Source organism: Cupressus sempervirens, chromosome 8 (genome assembly GCF_028749045.1).
Source record: "Cupressus sempervirens isolate cs-2001-9-10 chromosome 8, ASM2874904v1, whole genome shotgun sequence".
Classification (NCBI taxonomy): Eukaryota; Viridiplantae; Streptophyta; class Pinopsida; order Cupressales; family Cupressaceae; genus Cupressus; species Cupressus sempervirens.
Window position 1 is genome coordinate 545199001 of NC_143125.1, and position 21285 is coordinate 545220285.

Below are 21285 nucleotides of genomic sequence, written 5' to 3' on the forward strand. Positions count from 1 at the left end.
ATTATTGCTAAGACAAGATAGGATAATGGGCCTCCTCCATCTTATTTTACATTATATACACACCTAATGATTAATAAGTGTTTACAAATAACTATTCTAAGAACTATATCGTTTATCAGTGCGCAAAGAAACCATTTCAAATACGACTTTAGTGTGCATCCAATGAGTTCTATACTAAACAAGACAATGAGGACTTTACCTGTGACTTTTAGTCTTAGTTGTCGATTCGTGAAACAAATCCGATTCGGGCACGTGAATAGGATCTATGGATTCAGGATTTTTTCCCCAATTATTATTCGTGGAGAGTTCATGTGTGTCTGTGTATACACTAAAAAATAAGAGAAATATACATAATTCTAAAACAAAATCATTTCATAGTAAGAATCTATGATTCTCATATGCATCTATGAATCTAGTCTACTTGATAACTGCTCTATTTTAACAAATATTACGAAAATCAACACATTCACATTGAATTACTAAAAGTTTGTAACATTCAAAATATAGATCATTAAACTTAAAGTTTGTAACATGATTCACTCATAAAAGAGTCAAGAGTTAAGTTTTTTATTTCAATCATCAAATTGATTTTCAAGAAAATCCGCATCAGAGGGATATTGATGAGCTGCAAGTGCCATATCTACATCACCAAAGGAACCCAAACCAGCTCACCTAATACTAGAGCGGATTGTGAACTCATAATCCTCCTCCTCCTTGTCCACATCAACCAAAGTGAATCTAGCAAGATCCTAAATGGTCATATCTAAATAAGGAGTCTCGAATGCTGCATCCCAAAGCTTTTCGGGCCCCTTCTTGTACTTAGGATCCTTTTATGACAACAAGTGCAAATTGGTGTGAATGAACACAAGATCTGCTTTTTTTGCAACCAACCAATTGCATTTGACCAAGTGCATAAAGAAGTATGTACTCCAATTCCGCTCAGTTGCAGTAGAGCTGGCAACCTAGAGAGAAATTCATTTTGGAATGCCTTATTTGGTGGGCCTCTCTTGCAGGTGAGTGGAAATGGGTATGCAGCTTCATCATCTGTAGATGGCATAGGCCAAAAAAAATGTTCTATTGTGCTTGTTCAATTCGATGGTGGTGTTGGTGTATTTGGTCTTCTCAAAGCACTATGTTTTCCTCTTGCAATTGCTCTATCAGCATTTTCTTTCTCTTTTGCTAACATTGCTATTTGTGTAGCTCGTAATCCCTTCTTATCTCACCCACTACCCTCACACATGTTAATTACTTCACCCCAGGGCCCAAGAAATGTAGTTTCACTCGAGAATAGGAGCTTCTATATTGTACATTGCAATAATTACATTTCCATATGTATGACCCACCCCCCAAAACATTGTGTGATTCTTGCTGTGTCTCTGGAAAGGAGAACCCTTATCAATTTTGAATTTTGGTAATCGAGCCCCACCCATTGAATCTTGAGTACTCATTGTTCTATTCTTCCAATCTAGAACAAAAAAATGAAAGAAAACCATGCTTCTACACTTAACTTGAAATTTTGAAAAACTAGAAATAAATCAATAATCTATGAAAGAACTAAAGAAAACAGTTGAAATACATACCTTAAACACTTCTTGCAAGGTATATGCAGCTTCAGAACTGATCTCCTTTGAATCCAAGCACTTTACTTCAAACTAGCAACTATGAGAGAGCAAAATTGACAGCAAACGAACTTGCATCATGAACAAAAGGTGCATTTTTAGGATTTAGAGAAAAAAAAACATACAAAATTGCTATTGGGTCCACCATTTTTTATTTTTGCCTCTTGTTTGTCACGGATCGACGCTGAATCCTGGCATTGCGGCTTGGATCCGTGAGGATCCGGGCAAGATCCACAGGCAAGATTAAGGATCCTGCCTGGATCCGAATCCAACCTACACAACATGAATATGTCAACTAAGCTTTTAGTTGAACAAGTGTTGCAAGAATTATTGTATACTATTAATATTATTAATGCACTTATTTTATTAAGTTTACTTATGAGAAACAAATTATTACTTATACAAATAACTATCAAAGAACTATTTATTTATGCAAATGCGCAAACAAATCATTCAAACACAACTTTAGTTTGCATTCCATGAGTTTCAAATTATACAAGACAATGAAGACTTCACCCATACCTTTTAGTTGACCGCGTGTTGCAAGAATTACCGGATATTATTAATGTTATTAGTGCACCTATTTTATTTTATTTACGTAGGTAACCTATTTCTTATTACTTAGACAAGATAGGATAATGGGCACATGTCAGTCACTTTTTTTTTGGATGGTTAGGATCAAGTTGACACGGATAGTGGGCAAGTCAACAATGACCTTCGTTCTCTTCAAATTTACCATTCATCTACCAAATAATTCATACATTTTTTTGTAAGCAAGTTGAGTTTACTCCAAACATAGTCACCAATCAAGATATTGTAGATGATTCCCTAATTTCCCCTTGAAAGGCCAGTCATAAGGCACACTTGTACACCACTTCATACTCTGCTGAATTCACCTTTCAAGCCTCTTCTTGCTCACTTGGATGATGTGGGTACACTTTGGCATAAACAATTTAGTCCCCTAAAATACCACTACATTAAGGAATTAAACGAAAAGGTTATAAGATATCCTCTAATATCTTTCTAATGTTGTCTATCACCGATTTGCCTTAGGTGAGTACCCTAAAGAGAAATATACGAAGGAAACCTTTCGAAAATCTTATGTTGATTCATAATGATTTTGTGGGCCCCCTTCCTAGTTTATCATTCAATAAATTTGGGTATCTCCTCACTTGCATTCATGAGTTCTCATGCTTCACAAAGGTCTATTTTCTTCAAAAGCAATGTTTGGCAATTCCCAACATCCCAAGGCCTTTATTGAAAAACAAATAGGCAAGGATATCAAATGCTTCACAATAAAATGGAAAGGAAGGCATCGTCAATCAACTTCCGTTCCATCAAAGGGATTGATCTTCATCACATTGTTTTGTTTATCCCCCAACTGGACAAAGTAGAAGAAACAAATAATAAATCTTTTCAAGAAAGGCTAGTCATAAGATAGAATTGTGACCATAAACACACAATACTAGACTATTATTTAATCCAAAAAATTGCACTAACTACAAAAAGAACAACTCCACATGAGCCGAGCCTAGAAAAGCATCACTCCCCGTGAGGATTGTTGTGCTCACAAAACATCAATTAAACAATTAAGAACTTCTGAATCGCAAACTTAGGCACACATTTCTTCAAAGAAGCACAAAGGCCATATGACCTCAAAGTAAGCCTAGAAAATTTGAGGGTTATCCTGATGGGATCAACAATTACCAACTTTAAGACACTAATAACATGATGTGATCAATTCTCAAAGAGATGAGCTTGAGGAAACTTATTTCCCTACTATTAACACTTCCCATTCATCCTCCAAACAATGCTATCATTGAAATGCTGAATTTGCTTCTTATTTTGAGAAAGACAAGCTACATCCTCCATCTGCTCCCCCTAATTCAATTTCTCCCAAACAAACAATTGTTCCTACTAAACCTACTCTTACGCCCGTCAAGTCTTACAAGTAGCAAGTACATTAATTAGGGATCCATTAGATAATAGAAGAACATGGACAGAAATTGGGATATGCCTCGTGCATAATTTATCCAAACTTTTGATCCACAGGCATTCTAGGAAGTAGTAGTTATTGCCAAATTGCATTCAACAAAAGAGGTAGAAAACTCTTCCCTAATTAGGAAACAGATTTGGTCACTCTTCGTAAGGGGAGGAAGATAGTTTAATGCAAGTGGATATTTTGAACCATGTATGCAGCAAAGGGAACAGTTGACAAATATAAAACTGAACTTGCTGCAAAAGAATTCTCACAAGGCATAGTCTAAACTGACTGCAAAGGCCTTTGCATCTATCGCCAAAATAAATTCTGTCCACCTCAGTCTAGTTATTGAAACTACCCTCCACTACTCAAGCTATCAAATTGACATGAAGAGTGTCTTACTTCATGGTGATCTTCAAGAGAAAATATATATGGTAAAGAGTTCACTAATGATTCTTCCTTGTTCTGCTGATTGTGTAAATCCTCTATCGCCTCAAACAATCCCCTCAATCTTGGTATGCTGAAATGGAGTTCTTCATTCCTCATTTCACATTCACTATGACAAATTTGAGATTGTTGCATTGTTTCCTTGGAATTGAGATCACTAAGACTGATTCCACAAAAAGTATTGCTCAGCCCGAGTGTGTTCTTGACCTTCTCTCACAATTGCAAATGGCTACTTCTACGACCATATCAATTCCCTTTCAATGAGAAGTGAAGCTGTAGCTCATTGTTTGACTCTTGTATCTGCTACCTTGCATTGGCAACTCATGTCGAGACTTGTACACCTCACACACACACACACTCATTTTGGCATTTCCTACATTATTGTTATGGTCCCCCATTCTATGCAACAATCCCATTAGCTTCGTTGGGAATTTGCAAAACATGTGGTGTACAATATATAGAAGACACATTTGCAAGAGATAAAAGCTTAGTAGGACATAAATGAATTGATTGGACACTTTTGAATAAGGAAAAGAGGATCACGACAAGAAATTATGGATACAAGTACATGCAATTCAGCTCCAAGGAAAGAAGATTCAATCCTTCAATTTCATGGATGATTCTAAAATTGAAGGATAATGTTTTTATAAATCATAAAAGAAAATATAAATTAATCAAAATGGAATTAGCTAAAAAACTATGCATACAAGCAAAGTAAATCATGGAAGGTCAAAACACAAGTATGATTTTTTAAAAGATTTGAAACTTGCTATGGCTAATTACTTTATGCTTGAAACGGATGCTTTAGATATGGATAGGTTGGATAATGTTCTTGGGTATTCTTTTATTTTTGGATTGGTAATAGACCAAAGCCATGGTTCATTATATTACAATAATAGATAAGTCGTCTATTATTAGTTAATGGTTATCTATTGTAAATATCTAATAAGCTTTAGTTTGCTTTCGTTTTTTTGCTTTCTCTAGAGTAGAATGTTTCTATTCTTTACGATCGTTTCCTAAGGAAATATCATCTCGTTCTTTTGTATAAATTGATCTTTCAATCTCTGTTAATATCAAGCAAGTATTTTACCAATTACTTCCGTAATATGGTATCAGAGCTAATACTTAAAAAATTTCGGAAAAATTTATAGTTTCTTCTTGAAATTATTTGTTTAAATTTTTCCAAAATTATTTCCGCCAATTTCTCTAAAGCCCACCTAGGGTTTTCTGCCTGGAGATATTCCCGAACTAGGGTCTGCAGATCATGGGAAGATTTTTTGGCGTTTTCACTTGCAAAATTGCGATTTCCTTTTGCGTCTGCCTGCATCTGCAAATCACGTCTTGAAATGTCTGCATATCCTAGTCGTCTTACTCTGCAACCCATGGTTGTTTTACTCTACAACCCATAGTCGTTTGTACTCTGCAAATTGTGGTCATTTGACATTTTTTTGCAGCTCGCGTTTGCAAATCGGGTCAATATTTTTTTGCAGCCAGTTTGTCCCCTATTCACGTCCGTTTTGACGGATTTTGATGGATTTTGGAGGTCAAACCCATTTCTACCAGCAAATCCCGATCTATGTAAAAATCTGAAACAAAAATCAACCATTCCTTTCCAAGAAATTGCCATTTTTTTGCAGATTCGACCTCTATGGCCACCGACTGAACTTTTGCTCGAAACCCTAATTTTTGGGATAGAAAAAATATTTTGATTTCAAATTCTTCGTGGGTTTTTCGAGAGCTCAACTAGGTTGTCGTCCGTTTTTCTGGGTGCCTCTATTTTTGTGCCTTGATTTTCGAGCCCAAGACCCCTCAGATTAGAGGCTCACAATTTACCATTGTGTTGAATAATGTTCTTGGTTAGAATCCATGGAAACAATAAAAATTAATGTGCAAAATAAACTTATGAAGATTTGGTATAGCAGTAAACAAAATTACACTACAAGATATTTCACATAAGGCATTCAGAAATCTACTAGAGATTACTCCAATGAATGAAAGGACAAACAAGATGAGCAAGATGTTTAGAGAAAGGAGACAAGAAACTCTCTTCATGAGCCACAAAACAAGTGACCAAAATTGTGAAGAATTGTGTAATGCCCCCTTTTTAGCTCACCAGGGTTGGTGGTTTGGATAGGCCTACTAGTGGCCCTTGTAGGCTAAGTAAGATGCTCGGGGATCCCAGTTGGCAAAACCCAAGGCCAATTCCCACTACAAAGATCAAGGATGTTCAGGATTTCTCTTCATTTGCATTAGTTTACACTTATTCATCGTAAGTGTCTATTTCAAAAAAAAGTTTGGATTTCTATCTCTAGCAGGACGTTGGAACAGCTTGGTGGTAGTATTGAGATTCAGTTGCCATATGTAGTTGGGGCACCCGAACTCATGGTATGCACAATGATTGATTCATTTGTCAATTGGCTCAGTTTGTGGGAATTACAATTTATAGTAAGTCAATCATGCCCAAGTTGATATAATGGGCAGATCCCCCGGACTAGCCTCACTTTACCCTTGGTACCTATGGTTTGATCAAGTTCAGAGATTTACTAATTATAGTAAGTATGGGACTGATAGGGATTAATGAGTAATTGATAAAGTAATACTTTATTAATAATTATTCATTTATGGCATATTATGAAATAAGGTGATAATTGCACTTTATTGAAGGGATCAATTCATCATTGAGATGGGGCCAAATGACTTAGTCACATGCATTTAAATGTCACTTCTCAAAAGGAGGCATATTTATTATTAATTACCTAAGTCAACGTGAGAAAAGTCATTTTCATGGGAGAAACTTAAAGGGAGTTATAATTTAATTATGAATGCATTCTCTATCAAAAGAAAATATATTTTTAAGTTATGTGAGGACTGAAGCTGACGATAAACTTGTTATGGAGAATTATATTAAGCCAAAATGTCAAAAGTCAAACCATTCTTAATGCATTGGTTTTGGATTATTTTGTGTGAAGAGAAGTAAGGGTTTGAAGGACTTCAGCTTGAGGAATTGTTGAATTTCTGTAGTGATTAAATATATATAGACCTATTAAAGAAGAGACTCCTTAATTTTGAAATACTAATTCTTGAAAAGTGTTTCACTCCACCCTTATTATAATTTTTGGGTTTCTCATTTTTTTGGACCACTTACTTTCTCGTGATAATTAGTATTTGACTGACTGATGGATTACAATATTTTTGACAATTAGTATTTTTCTCAAACTGTCAAATGAAAGGCATTGAGATTGGTTGAATCTCCAATGAATTGTGTAATGGAAGTATGGCTTCATCCTGAAGCATCGTAGAGATTTTAATGGTTGAATTTGGAGAGGAACTGCTTCAGAATTCTGAGTTTATCAGCAGATAACTATTATTGTTACCAGCATTGAGAATGTCGCTCAAGAGCAGAGAACGTCAACCCTAAAGGCTGTTGTAATAGGATTATCTGACACTGCTCCCTTTTGTACCCACGTGAGGCAATTGGGAGTGAAGTTAGGAGACTAGCGGAGTTTGAATGGTATTTTACGGTTCTCTTTCATCATGCTATGGCTGAATGGCAACGTTTCAAGCATTGTGATGGAATTAATTGTTGATTGCTGGTCTTATCACTCAAGCACGTTGGTAACCAGGTTTCATATATTTGCTTATTAGTTTTAGTTTCCAATTTTGGCATTTCAACAAAGGGCTGTAAGTCACACACCAAATGTTTGATGTAATGCTCATGTCAATATTATTTATAATCAGCATACTAGTCTTCATAACTGTTGAAGTATAGCTTCAGTACAAGTGAAGTACACTAAGTATTTTTTGTTTTTCTCTTATATCATGGAAAATACAATGGTGAATCACGTAAGATTGGAAGACATACTTGAAGGAGCCTCCAACTTTGCATCATGGAAAATACAAGTAATGATTATTCTACGAGAAATGGAACTAGAAGGATACATAGAGAAAAATAAATCTATGCCAAAGAATGATCCAGAGAAAACAACCTGGAAAAGACATAACAATAAAGCTATGAAGATCATTATAGAGTATGTCAAAGATCACATCCTCCCATCTATATCAAGCCTTAAAACTGCTTATGAGATGTTTTCCACCATTAAGAATACCTTCAAAATTAACAACACCAATAGATTGTTAACACTGAAGCAAGATCTACTATACATCAAAATGATCAATGGAGAATCATTTACATCTTATTTTCTAAGAATCTCAAAGTTGAAAGATCAATTTGCAACTATTGGAAGTCAAGTAGATGACAAAGAACTTGGCATTATAGCACTAAAAGGACTACCTCTATCTTGGAAAACTTTTATTCGTGGACTAAGCTCTTGACCTGACCTTCCTAAATTTGAACTACTTAAAAACGAATATACTCAAGAAGAGTCCAAATTTTTAATTAATTTCTGGGGGAATCAATTTAAATCAAGAGGGAGACATTCAAACTCTCCAAGTCAATACCAACAATAAAGGAAAGAGAGGTAAATTCAAACAAAAAATAAAGGAATTCAACAAAACATACAAGAAAAGAGATTGGCCAAATGTACAATGCTTTAAATGTGACAAATTTGGCCATACTCATAACTTCTGTCTGGAACGGAAGAAAATTCAACCAGCGTTAGCAGAAATCAAAAATGAAAAAGATGAAAACTTTGCATTCTACTTGGCACTCTCAAGTGAATTAAACTCCAACAAGAATACATGGATAATAGACAGTGGAGCATCTCGTCATAAGACAATGTAGAATTATCACAATGTCATGTATCGAACTACCTTTCTATCGGGCATTCCTTATATATTGTTATCGGGCTGCATTTAACTGGCAGTTAAACTAAGCAATATGTTTATTAAGGAATCGCATGGACCAAAGTCCACATAGAGGCATGATCCTACGTGGCAGTCATGTCCCTACGGGGACTTGCCTCCCGATTCATATATAAATAAAACTACTGCTGCATAGTGAAAGACATTAGAAACAGTAACCTCAAGTATCTATAGCAGCAGTCATCTTCCACATCGGCAATTTATAAGGTTCACTATTTACACAAATACACACACACAAATATATATATATATATATATATATATACACACTCTATCAAAGATCCTATCAACTTTCACAATAACAAGTGTTTGACGAAATGTCAATTAGCTGAAAGTTTTGATTTGCATTAGTATACATCATTAATATGCACTTGGGAGGTACAAAATGGTCTTGTGTTGCAATGTTGACATATTTTAAATTTCTTAGCATCCATTACCCAGCATGTAGGACCCTTTGCAATCATCAAATCAAAACAAAGAAAATGAAACATAGAGCAGCCAGTCAGATTTTACAAGTCAACTGTTTGACAAAATGTCAAACATCTGAAAAGGAAAGCAATTTAGTGTTTGTCAGAATTAGAACCAATTGGGGTTCCTACAAATTGGGTAATAGCAGTGTGCAATATATAGGCATCAACATCACTATGAGAAGCAAAAATCGTGGAAATGTAATAATATAGGTAATCAACGACATAACCAAATTAAATTCACCAGGAATCAAAGGAAAAGCTACACAATCAGTGACATCATTGAAGTAATGACAATTCATGGCTAAAATAGTTAACCTGCTGTTACTGTTTTGGACAAGAAATGAAAATAAACAGAAAAACATTATAACAAAGAGACAGAGAAAAATTATCCTAGGAAAACCCTCCAATTTGAGGGAAAAAACCTAGCCACACAATAAAGTCACTTTTATTGAATAATCAGGAGTTTGAAAGACAATATACCCAAACACAAGTCTCAGATTGAAGTAATATTCAGAACCATAAGATGACAATTACTAATTCCATATGAGCTCCTAAAGAATATATTAATTTGCCTTGACCCTTCATTATCTTGTCGTTACAAAATGAAGACCCCTTCATTGACTTGAATCTTTAATCTCTTGGCTCTTCAATCTCCACACATGGTCTCTTCCTTAGCCAATGCTAATAACTCTTCCTGATCTTCAAAAGGCATGGCTCTTCACATGAAACATCATTCATAAATAAAGATATCTCCTACACCTACCAAACTTTAACACTCCCTCTTAGCAGATATCATTTGCAGATTTCATGCCATCTTGACAAACATAACAGCTACACCCATGTGTTAACAACAAAACTTTATCATGTGGTATCGTCATATCAACATGATGTTCACCATGGCTACTCCCAAACAGTGAATAACATAAGAGCTAAGTCATGGAATCTCTCACATGACTTCCACCATGGCTACTCCCAGAGGGTGGAACAAAAGCTTTCACCTCAAACTTCTCTCGCGGAGAAGAATGCATTAACAAGGCTTTGCACCTCAAATTTCTCTCACAGATAAGAATGCATTAACAAGGCTTTGCAGCATCAACTTGTCTCACGGAGAAGAATGTATTAACAAGGTTTGCAACTCAAACTTCTCTCGCAGAGAAGAACGCATTAAAAAGGGCATGCACCTCAAATTTCTCCGTCATAGAAAAAAATGCATTATAGGACATAAAAGATCATCTAAAAATCGTCTCCATCTCAAAAGGGGTGGCATTTTCATAGTTTTTCTTATCACAATACTAGGAAATCGGCTCCAATGTTGACCAGACAATGAGCTTTAGAGGCCACATTGCTACTTGAGCTTGTTGATTCCTTACAAAGGACTTAGCATTCTCCCTCTACAACTAACGCAAGGGGATGACAGTGGAATGATACCAAGGAAGCACTCACCAATCACCCCGCTAGATTGTACACACGAAAGCCAACACAAATGTTGAAGAGACAACAATTGATATTGATTCCAATGCAGATATGAGTGAGACAATCTCATTACAATGTGCCATGCATAAGGCCTACCTGGTTGCAACCATAAACATTGGAATTGCAATCAGCAAGCTTAGAAGCTCGGGATTACAAAGCCAAAAAACACTTCTATCTTACATCTTTATATCCTCAGTCTACATAACCTCATTCTAGATCTCAAATCTATAGCCATCAAGACCACAAGTCGGCCGAACAAATACAATAATTACAAAATATAGGTCCTACCCCAAAGGAGAAATCAAAGATCACACAGCTAAGGAAACTAACCTTCGCGGGCACCAAGATAGGTCCACACGTGAGTCAAGAAGATGTCCCTGTTGTCACTGAAGTTTGCACCCTTGTCCAAAGTTGCTACCTAAGGACGACCTCGTGAAACATGGAAACAACCTCCAAGCTGTGGGACTTGAACTATGAGGTTGAGTCTCCGGAGAAGGCCGGCTTCCTCTTACTATCAGGATGCACCTAACTACTCTTGGAGAGGAAAAGGGAGAAGGAGAGCATGAAAGAAAATCTACCTAATCTAATCTAAAGAGGTGATGCACCAAAATAGAGTGTTCGAACCAAACTCTGCCCATAAATGCACTATTGAACCAGAATGAAACTAAGGATATACACATTCAGACTTGCTTTAATCTAATAATCACATGCAGATCAGAAGACCAAGATGAACGACACAAGGAAAGAGAGATTCACTTATATTATCATTCATAGGCCAAGGAGATATAGTCATGCAGATCATAGATCTCTACAAAACACCAATAAGAGGCAAAGAGTTCTTGCACTTTCATACCAATGGCTGAAAGAGATAAGGCAGAAAATCATGTAGTTCAAAGGCACAGGGGAATTTACACTGAGAATCTGCAGAGCAGTAACAAAGAAAACAAAGAAAGGTCGACCCTACAAAATTCATAAAATTTTGCCTTTATTGAGCATAGCTCAGGCATAATTGGGATGTCTTCCAACTGTAATTACTTTGCAACAACCTACCATTATGTCTTGCAGAGAACAATCATGGAGAAAATCTGATCTGGATACGGATCTAGATGCAATGATATCTGATCTTCTGTGTCAAAAATGCCTTGAGAGGATGGAAACGGCGCCATTAAGCCATCCTGACTAGGTAGATGGATCAAAAAATGGGTAGTAGAGTGTCCCTCTCGTTCTGCACTCATTCTAAGTTGGTTAGATTTGCAAGATAACCCTGGTTTTCCATCATTTTGGCTCGTGAATCAGCAAGTCAATGACTCAGACTGAAATTGCAAGCAGGACGAGCCACGTGTGCCAATAATTTCCTTCCTTTCTGCCACCTCGCAAGGTCTTCCCGAGTTGACCACCTCTTTCATTACTAACCGCGCCATCTTTAAAAAATCCTAACCGCAACGTTATACCAACCGCCGGCCACTAACCGTCAATGCCTTAACTGTTGTTTATACCTTAGAAGGACCTCGTGATCCTAACTGGCACCAACCAGCAATTTCACAATACTTGGCCCCACCCTGCCACGTGTCGCTGAGGTGCTATGTCGCTATGGGTAATATCCTCGCAGCTTTCCATAGCGAGATAGCACCCACCGTTGATTTTCCGAGATCTGGGGGCGAGCAAGAAAATTGCGACCTATCGGTATACCAACCACTAAGAAACTGGCCACGTGCCAACCTGTCTGACAAATCCTCGTTTGCGGCCCGCCAAGTGAAATAGGACCCACATTCTACACAATGAAAAAATTGACCAACTGCCAATGTGTGCCAAATTTCATCACTTATATCCGACGGGGCATACTTGGGACCCACCTTCCTTCTAATGTTGCCGCAGTATCACTTTCCGTCTGGGCGCTATGTCGCTAATGGCGAGGAACACAAATTTTCCGATAGCGCCATAGCGCCCTCCGGGGATCTACCAAAATTCGGCACCGGAGAAACAAGGAAAAGGGAGGACCCACTGGCCACGCGGCCAAAAGGCGCTGTCGCTATGGCAAAACAACATGCAACTTTCCATAGCGAGATAGCGCCAACCATTGATTTATCTTGATCTGACGATGGGGACTTGCAGGCCCGCAGAAACATTAAAATGCGCAGGGAAAGAAATATACAAGGTTGAGCGTAAAGTATTTTGTGTCCCTTTTGAATATTTGAATATTTAAAACTTGTAAATGTTACTACGTCAAATTCAAATGCGGTGATTCTGGCGGGAAGGCAAAAATGACCAACAGTCCCCAAGGCCATGGAAAGCCTTGACATCACACGAACCTCGCAAAATCCAAAAACCACACATTACTCGATATGACAGTAGATGAACATGCGTCAAGCAAGGAGAAGGATCTCTTTAGCAAGAGAATTACGTTCCACGAACCAAGAGGAATGATCCACGATAGGTCTTCATCACGTAACCAATTGGGCAAAAAGAAATAACACGAACAGCAAGGACTGTCCCAAGAACAGCTAACTGCAACATAAAACAAGAAATATTTTTTATTGATGCAAGATTGCCCAAGAACAAAAGACTTACTATTCCCTATGTTATTGCATGAATAAAATTTATGATCAATATTCAAATACTTTTTCTCTTCCTTATTGATCTTCTTTCATATTTCAATTGTCATATCCATTACAATTCAGCGGAGTTGACTACTACAGCAATAGGTGCCCATATCTTATCCAAGAATGTTTTAAAGAATCGCATAACCACAAACATCCAACAAGTCATATAGTCGCAGATGCTTGTAGCTTGACCAACACAACATACATGTACATGCGTCACTCTAATGAAGGATCATTACACACAATGAGTAGCTTTGAATCCCATACACTACACAACATAAGGCCACTTGATTAACAACTTGATTAAATGGACAACAGATGAATCTGAGACTATCACCACACAAATGCATACGACAATTATAAATAGCATGACCTTTCAATAGCTAACAATGAAGACGCTACAGAAAATGATTACATCGTTCTACGAAATGATCCCAACAAACTACAACAACTATCCTCCTCAAGATACTATGCTAATAGACATCGCGAACATAAACTCTAGCGATTGCAATAGCAAAAATTTGTTTGCAAAAATCCCCCATCAATACATATGGTAGGGAACTAGATGCTACAGCAAGCACACTGGAAAGATCACAGTATGTACGTCGGTAAAACCATCGTAGATATGCATAAAGAAAGACACTATACAAGGAAATACATAGGTATCCACACAAAAATAGATACATCTCAAGGTAAACAGCAAAAATTGTTAATTTTATAGGATCCCTGATAGAAATAATAACAGATTCATATCAGACTTTTACTTACTTGAGTACCTTGAATGTGACAGGTAGATACCTCCAAATATGTTTCTAATATGCTGTGACTAGAATGTCGAATGCTGACAGGAATGTATTTTGTAATCTACAATGTTTCTTTATTAATCCTGGGACTACAAGTATGTTATGTCTTTCATATTACCTTGTCCACCGATGAGAACAATTATATATATAATTCTGAAGAGTTGTGACCCTGTAGGGGCATGACCCCACGTGGTCATGAACTAATGTTTTGTTAGCCATAAACATACAATGGTTTAATCATGCCCGAAGATATGTTCAATAATGATCTTAATACTTATCGAAGGCAATACAAGTAACACCCGATCCCTGATCGGAGATGATGGAAAATTCTAGAAGTAATCCAAAGCAGTTGAAATGACAGAACCCTATGTGAATCAGTAACAGCAGTAATATGCTTGATCTGAACCATATTTGTCTAAACTATATGTATACATATTTGTACAGACATATACATACATACATATGTGTGTGTGTGTGTGTGTGTGTGTGTGTGTGTGTGTGTGTGTGTGTGTGTAAGACAAAGATAACATATTTAGATGCTCAATATTATTTGACTCAAGCTAAACTTTCAACTATATATGTATGTGTGTGTGTGTGTGTGTTTGACTCAAGCTAAACTTCCAACTATATGTGTGTGTGTGTGTGTGTGTGTGTGTGTGTGTGTGTGTAAGACAGAGATAACATATTCAGATGCTCAATATTATTCGATTCAAGCTAAACTTTCAATACTCCCTCTTTAGCAAAGGAGAAGTAATAAAGAATCTAGATATTAGAATATCCATACATAATACATTATTTGACACTACCACTCTAAGAAATAGAGACTTGTCAAATAACATAAATCACAATGCTATGAACACTATCATAACATAAATTATGATCTCTAATTGTCCGAAACAATATCTAGAGTAATCATAATGAATTTGTTATTCATGACTTCCGAAATATCCAGACCAACAGTCATAATAATAGACCTATCATTTGTAAGATCGTCACCTTACAAAGAGTACCTTCTGAATATATATGTCCATGAAAGATCGTCACCTTTCATCACACATCTGAAGCAACAATCATAGAAGCATAAACACATATGAATTGAAATTAAATTCAATGTTCAAAATTACAATTTAATCATACCAAGTTTTTTTCTCTAAAGTATACCAACTTCACTTTAGCAAGAGCCTTGGTAAAAATATCAGCTATCTGTTCATTAGTACTGATGTACTCAAGTTTAATGATATCTCGATCCACCACATCTCTAATGTAGTGATAGGGAATTTCAATATGCTTTGACTGATTGTGAAACACTAGATTAGTTGATAGTTTAATACAACTATGGTTATCACAATGAATGATGGTAGGCTTGAAGACTTCTTTGAACAGATCAAATAAGAGCTTTCGTAGCCATACAACTTCTCTGGTTCCAAAGGAGGTGGCTATGTATTATGCTTCTATAGAGCTTAGTGCAACTAAGGACTGTTTCTTGCTGAACCAGGAAATCATCCCACACCCAAGACTGAAGCAACATCCTAAAGTACTCTTACGCTTAGTCGAATTGCCTGCCCAATCTGAATTTGAAAAACCATGAAAATTTATCTCGATTTGATCATTTTGATTCCCATGCCAATAGTTCCTCTTAGATATCTTAGAATATGTTTAGCTGTCATCCAGTGAATCTTCTGTGGTGTAACCATGAATTGACTCAAGGTGTTAATAGCATAGCATATGTCAGGACAAGTATTTACTAAATACATTAATGAGGCAATGATTTGTCTGTAGAGAGTAGGATCAACAAGTTCAAATTTATTCATGTCATCCTTCAATTTATGTAGATTAAGTTCCTTAGGAGTAGAAGTTGGTCTGCAGTCCATCATTCCAAACTTAGTTCGAATATCAATAGTATATTTTCCTTGGTTTAGAAAGATGTAGTTTCCCTTTTGCCAAACTTCCAGTCCTAGGAAGTCGTGAAGAAGACCCAACTCTTTCATGTCGAATTCAGCTGTCAATTCTTGTTTGCATTTTCTTATTAAATGTTCTTCACCTATAACTAATAAGTCATCAACATCTAACACTAGAATAGTCATATCATTTCCATCTACTTTGAAATATAAATTAGGAACAGCTCCATTTTTAGAATATCCTAGCTTTGTATAACTGTATATTCTTTCATACAACGCTCTTGGAGCTTGTTTGAGCCCATATAGTGCTTTCTTTAATTTGCATGCATAAGTATTCTTGTTGTGAGCAATAAACCCTTCAAATTGTTCAATATACACTCTTCAATTTCACCATTTGGAAAAGTTGTCTTAACATCCATTTGATGGACTTCCCATCCTTTAGATGTTGCAATGGCCAAGATGGATCTAACTGATGTATACCATATGACATCACACACCCCGTATGGCTTCCCACCATATGGCATCACTATTCCACCATACGGACACCTTCCGTACACCACTCCCTAATACCGTATGGCCATATCTCTGATATCGTACGGCCATTCCTAGCACCATTCCATTGTTTTTGTACAGCAGGTCATTGTTTTCGTAAAACAGGTCTTCAGCCATCAGACACTAATGTACGGTCATCTCAATTGTCGAAGTGAAATGGATCATTATAGTGGTATCAAAGCTTTTGATCCTACCTGCCTATGGAAGTGAATGCAAGTTTATACTCGAAGGAGAAGGCGAAATAACCCTATTGATAGAATGGTAGATCATCGGGATCCTACAACAGAACTCATGAATCTTTTAAGAGAGTTGAACAGAAATCAAATACAAATCAACGAAACCCAAAGGCTTATGCAGGAAACTTTACAAAAATTGGCCGAGGGAAAGACAACAAGAGAACAAAATGGGCATAGCAATGATTCTGTTTCAGGAAGGACAAACTTTCAACCCTCTCACTCTCGACCCTCGATACCCATCTTCCTTCCAAGGACAGAAGCACCACGCAAAGGAAGAGAGTCCACTTTTGAGGAAATGCAAGAAAAACATCGGGAAGATTGGTGGAATGCGAATATGGAAGGTGATATATCTTACAGAGACTATGTTGATCTAAGAATGAGATATTCTGGCGGGGAAATCCTGATTATTTTAATGATGATCTCAGGAGAAAGATCGGAAAGGTAAACTTATCACCATTTGATGAATCTGGAGTCATTACCGCACAGTCATGGGTCCTAAAGGCAGATACCTATTTCCAACTCAATCTAATGCCCGAAGAGGAAGCAATCAAGTTCGCAACATTTCATCTGGAAGGAGTGGCGCATGAGTGGTGGCATCATGGATTGATCACTCTCGATCACAACCAAGTGACCTCTTATGTTGAGTTCACTAAGAGACTCATTGACCGTTTCAATGGGAAGGATCCTGAGCTAAACTTCAAAGATCTAGCTCAGCTAAAGCAAACAAGCACAGTAGACAACTACATCACTAAGTTCCAAAGGCTGTCAATACTAGTCACAGACATCTCTAAAAGATGTCGAATGGTGTTATTCATGGATGGGTTGAGAGAGACTTTGAGGGGTTGGATCAAAGGGTTCAACCTGTGTGCACTCAACAAAGCTATTAAAAAGGTGCATGACATGGCCGCATCTTCCTCCAAAACTCATGCAGCTACACCAACACCATCCCCACAAGAAGACAAGGAAAAGGAGACAGTTCAGAAAAAATCTCAAATTGATGAAGATTCTCGGCAAGAACTCCAGAGGAAAAAGCTCTATTTCACATGCAAAGAACCATGGAGACCTGGTCATCGCTGCCTTGGGAAGGGAAACATTCATTACATTGAGATGATGCCTAATGACGACGAAGGACAAATACCTACGGCAACTGATGAAGAAAATACCCAGCAGGAGAGAATAAATGCCCTGATACAAAAAGGGGGTTCCATTGCTACCCTCGCTACATCAATTGGAAGTGGTATCTTCAGGGTTTGCAACACACTTCACGGAAAACGAGTCCCAATCATGATTGATAGTTGCGCCACACTCAATTTCATCAATTTATCTTTGGTCACTAGTAAAGGCCTGCGCACAGTTGAGCATGGAGGACTTGAGGTTAAGGTTGCAAGAGGAACCTTGTTACCTTGCACTCATGTGATCCCACGGCTACAAATTTCCATGGGAAACTATACCATGGCAGATGATTTCTTTGTCATAGATTTGGTTGATACTAATATCATTTTGGGCACTCAAAGGTTGGAAACTCTTGAGCAGTACACCCAAAGTTTCAAAAGGATGGACTTTTCATTCGAGACGGATGGCAAGAAGGTGCTGCTAAGAGGAATGTCAAATAAAAGATCGAGGGAAGTCACAATCAAGAAGATGTAGGCAATTTTTAAATAGGATTTGATCCCAGACACTGCAAGTAAAAACAAGATAGTCAACACCTCACCACCTTCCTCCATCTATTCGTCAGGAATTCCAAGAACAGTTTTGCATGTGAGTTGATGGATGGCTATTACGCGATGAAAGATACAAAGTTATTGATGACATCATTTACTTCGGCGGAAAAATATACTTAGTGCCTAACTCAGAACTAAAGTCACTAATTACGAAAGGTTTCCTAGAACCGGATGCGCATTTGCTTGAGCACAAGCAAATTTTGGGATGGGAGGACTGTAATGTTCCCATCATAAAATAAATATATTTAATTAAACCTTGTTAATGGGCAGATTGATTTAATATATTTCGGAAACATTTTTATTTTGTTTTCGTAGTTTGTCACCGTCGGCTATCTTTGTACACCCTCAGAAAGTTTTCCGACGGGTATTTAAGCATGGCTTGTAGGCAGTCTTTAGGTATGCAATTTGGATTATTTTCTCTGTACTGCGAATTCCTATTGGAGTTCTCTGTTGTTCGCCATTTAGGAAGTGAAAGATCTTCCCTACTTCACTATTTCGATTTCAGTGGGATTCAACGCTCACCCTATTCCGTCACCTGTAATACTTCGCTCGGATCTGGCAAATCGGAGCACCATCATACTGTGAATATTAATTGAATGTTTGTGTTCACCTCCCATTTCTTGTTTGAGTTTATCTTGATTGTATTTGACCATTTTCTAACAACAAATTTCATCTGTACAACATCTTTGAAGGCAGCCCCATACCATACGCCCACCACACACTGTATAACTCTCTAAAATCACACCATATGGCCTTGTCTTGATCCTCTGGTATCCACCATACGGCCTTGTTTGACCCTCCAGTATCAACCATACGGCTCTGGCATTCACCGTACAGCCTCAACCTTTGTGTCCCTCTACCCCTACACCGTACGGCCTTCTAGAAGGTATCTTAGACACCCCATATGGCTCCCCACCATACGGCATCATTGTTCCACCATACAGACACCTTCCGTACACCACTCCCTAATATCGTATAGCCATATCTCTGATACTGTACGGCCATTCCTAGCACCATTCCATTGTTTCTACACAACGAGTCTTCAGCCATCAAACACTAACGTATGGTCATCTCAATTGGTGAAGTGAAACGGATCATTACATTTATTCCCTGACTAATTTTCTACTAGAGCTTTGAATTCTTTGAATTTTGAGAGTACTTCACTAGATTCCTTTTGTTTTAGGAAATGGATCCGAATTCTTCTAGAATAATCATCAATAAAGATTACATAATAGAGGCACCCATTTAGATAGGATACAAACATGGAACCACATAGGTCAAAGTGAATGAGTCAAGAATTGCTTTAGATTTATGTACACTTTTGGGAAAGGTTTTCTTGATATTTTTACCTAGGGCACAGCCTTTGCAGACACCTAAGTGATCTGATTTTAGATTAGGTAATCCTTTGACAATTTTTCCTATTGTTGATAATGCTTGGAAATGTACGTGACCTAGTCTCTTGTGCCATATTATTGTAGACTCTTAGATTTCATGATTTAGTGCAAAATTTTGTTGATTACAGAGTTTATATAAACTCCCATCTCTAACACCAATAGTGATAACTTTCTTGATGTTAGTATTTTTAGGCCAAGACAGAACTTTGTCTTCTTGAAAAGCAATTATGTATCCTTGATCAGAAAGGCCAGATATAGAAACTAGATTTCTTTTAATTCCAAATACACATAAAACATTGTTGAGTTGAAAAGTAATGCCAGAATCTAGTTGAATAGAGCAAGACCCAACACCTTTAATTGGATGTGTGGAGTTATCCCCAATGGTTACCTGTTCAAAGTGGCATTCTAAAAAGTTTCTAATTTTGTCTCTAAAACTTGTTATGTGTCTAGATGCTCCACTATCTATGATCCAAGTGTTTTTGTTTGAATTTAACTCACTGGAGAGTGCTAAATAAAATGCATGATTTTCTTCTACTTCCTCCTTTTCTTCTTTTTTCTGCTAGAGCAGCTTGAATTCTTTTACATTCAGGGCAGACATTATGAGAGTGACCAATTTTGTCGCATTTAAAACATCACTTTTGACCAATCTCATTTCTTATAAGGTTTGTTGGATTCTCTCTTATTTCGATTGAATTTTCCTTTCCTATTGAAACTTGCTTGAAGTGCATGAATGTCCCCCTCTTGAGTGCATTCATTCTTGAGTAATTCAAATTTTAGAAGCTCAGATCGAGAGGTTAGTCCTTGAATACAAGTTTCCCAAGATAGAGGAAGTCCCTTTAGGGTAGTCATGGTAAGTTCTTTATCATCAACTTGACTTCCAATTGTGGCAAGCTGATCTTTTAGTTCAGAGATTCTTAGAAAATAGGAAGTAATTGTTTCCCCACTATTCATTTTTATGTATAATAAATCTTGTTTTAATGTCAGCAACCTGCCAATATTATTAATTTCAAACGTGTTCTTGATAGTGGAGAACATTTCAAATGTTGTAGAAAGGCTAGAAGGAGATGAGAGAATATGATCTTTAACAAAGTCTATAATTATTTTCATAGCTTTATTGTTGTACCTTTTCCATGTTATTTTGTCTGGATCATTTTCTAGAATAGTTTTATTTGTTTATACATATTCTTCTAATTCCATTTCTCTTAAGATTATCATGACACAAATCTTCCATGAAGAAAAGTTTGAAGCCCCTCCACTCTATCCTCTAACC

General features: G+C 37.0%; 1 protein-coding gene across 1 annotated transcript in view; it reads right to left on the reverse strand.

Annotated features, from left to right (window-relative positions):
- Positions 1-21285, reverse strand: part of LOC149543604 (nucleic acid-binding protein) — a 124115-nt gene that overhangs the window by 47123 nt on the left and 55707 nt on the right. The window lies entirely within an intron of this gene.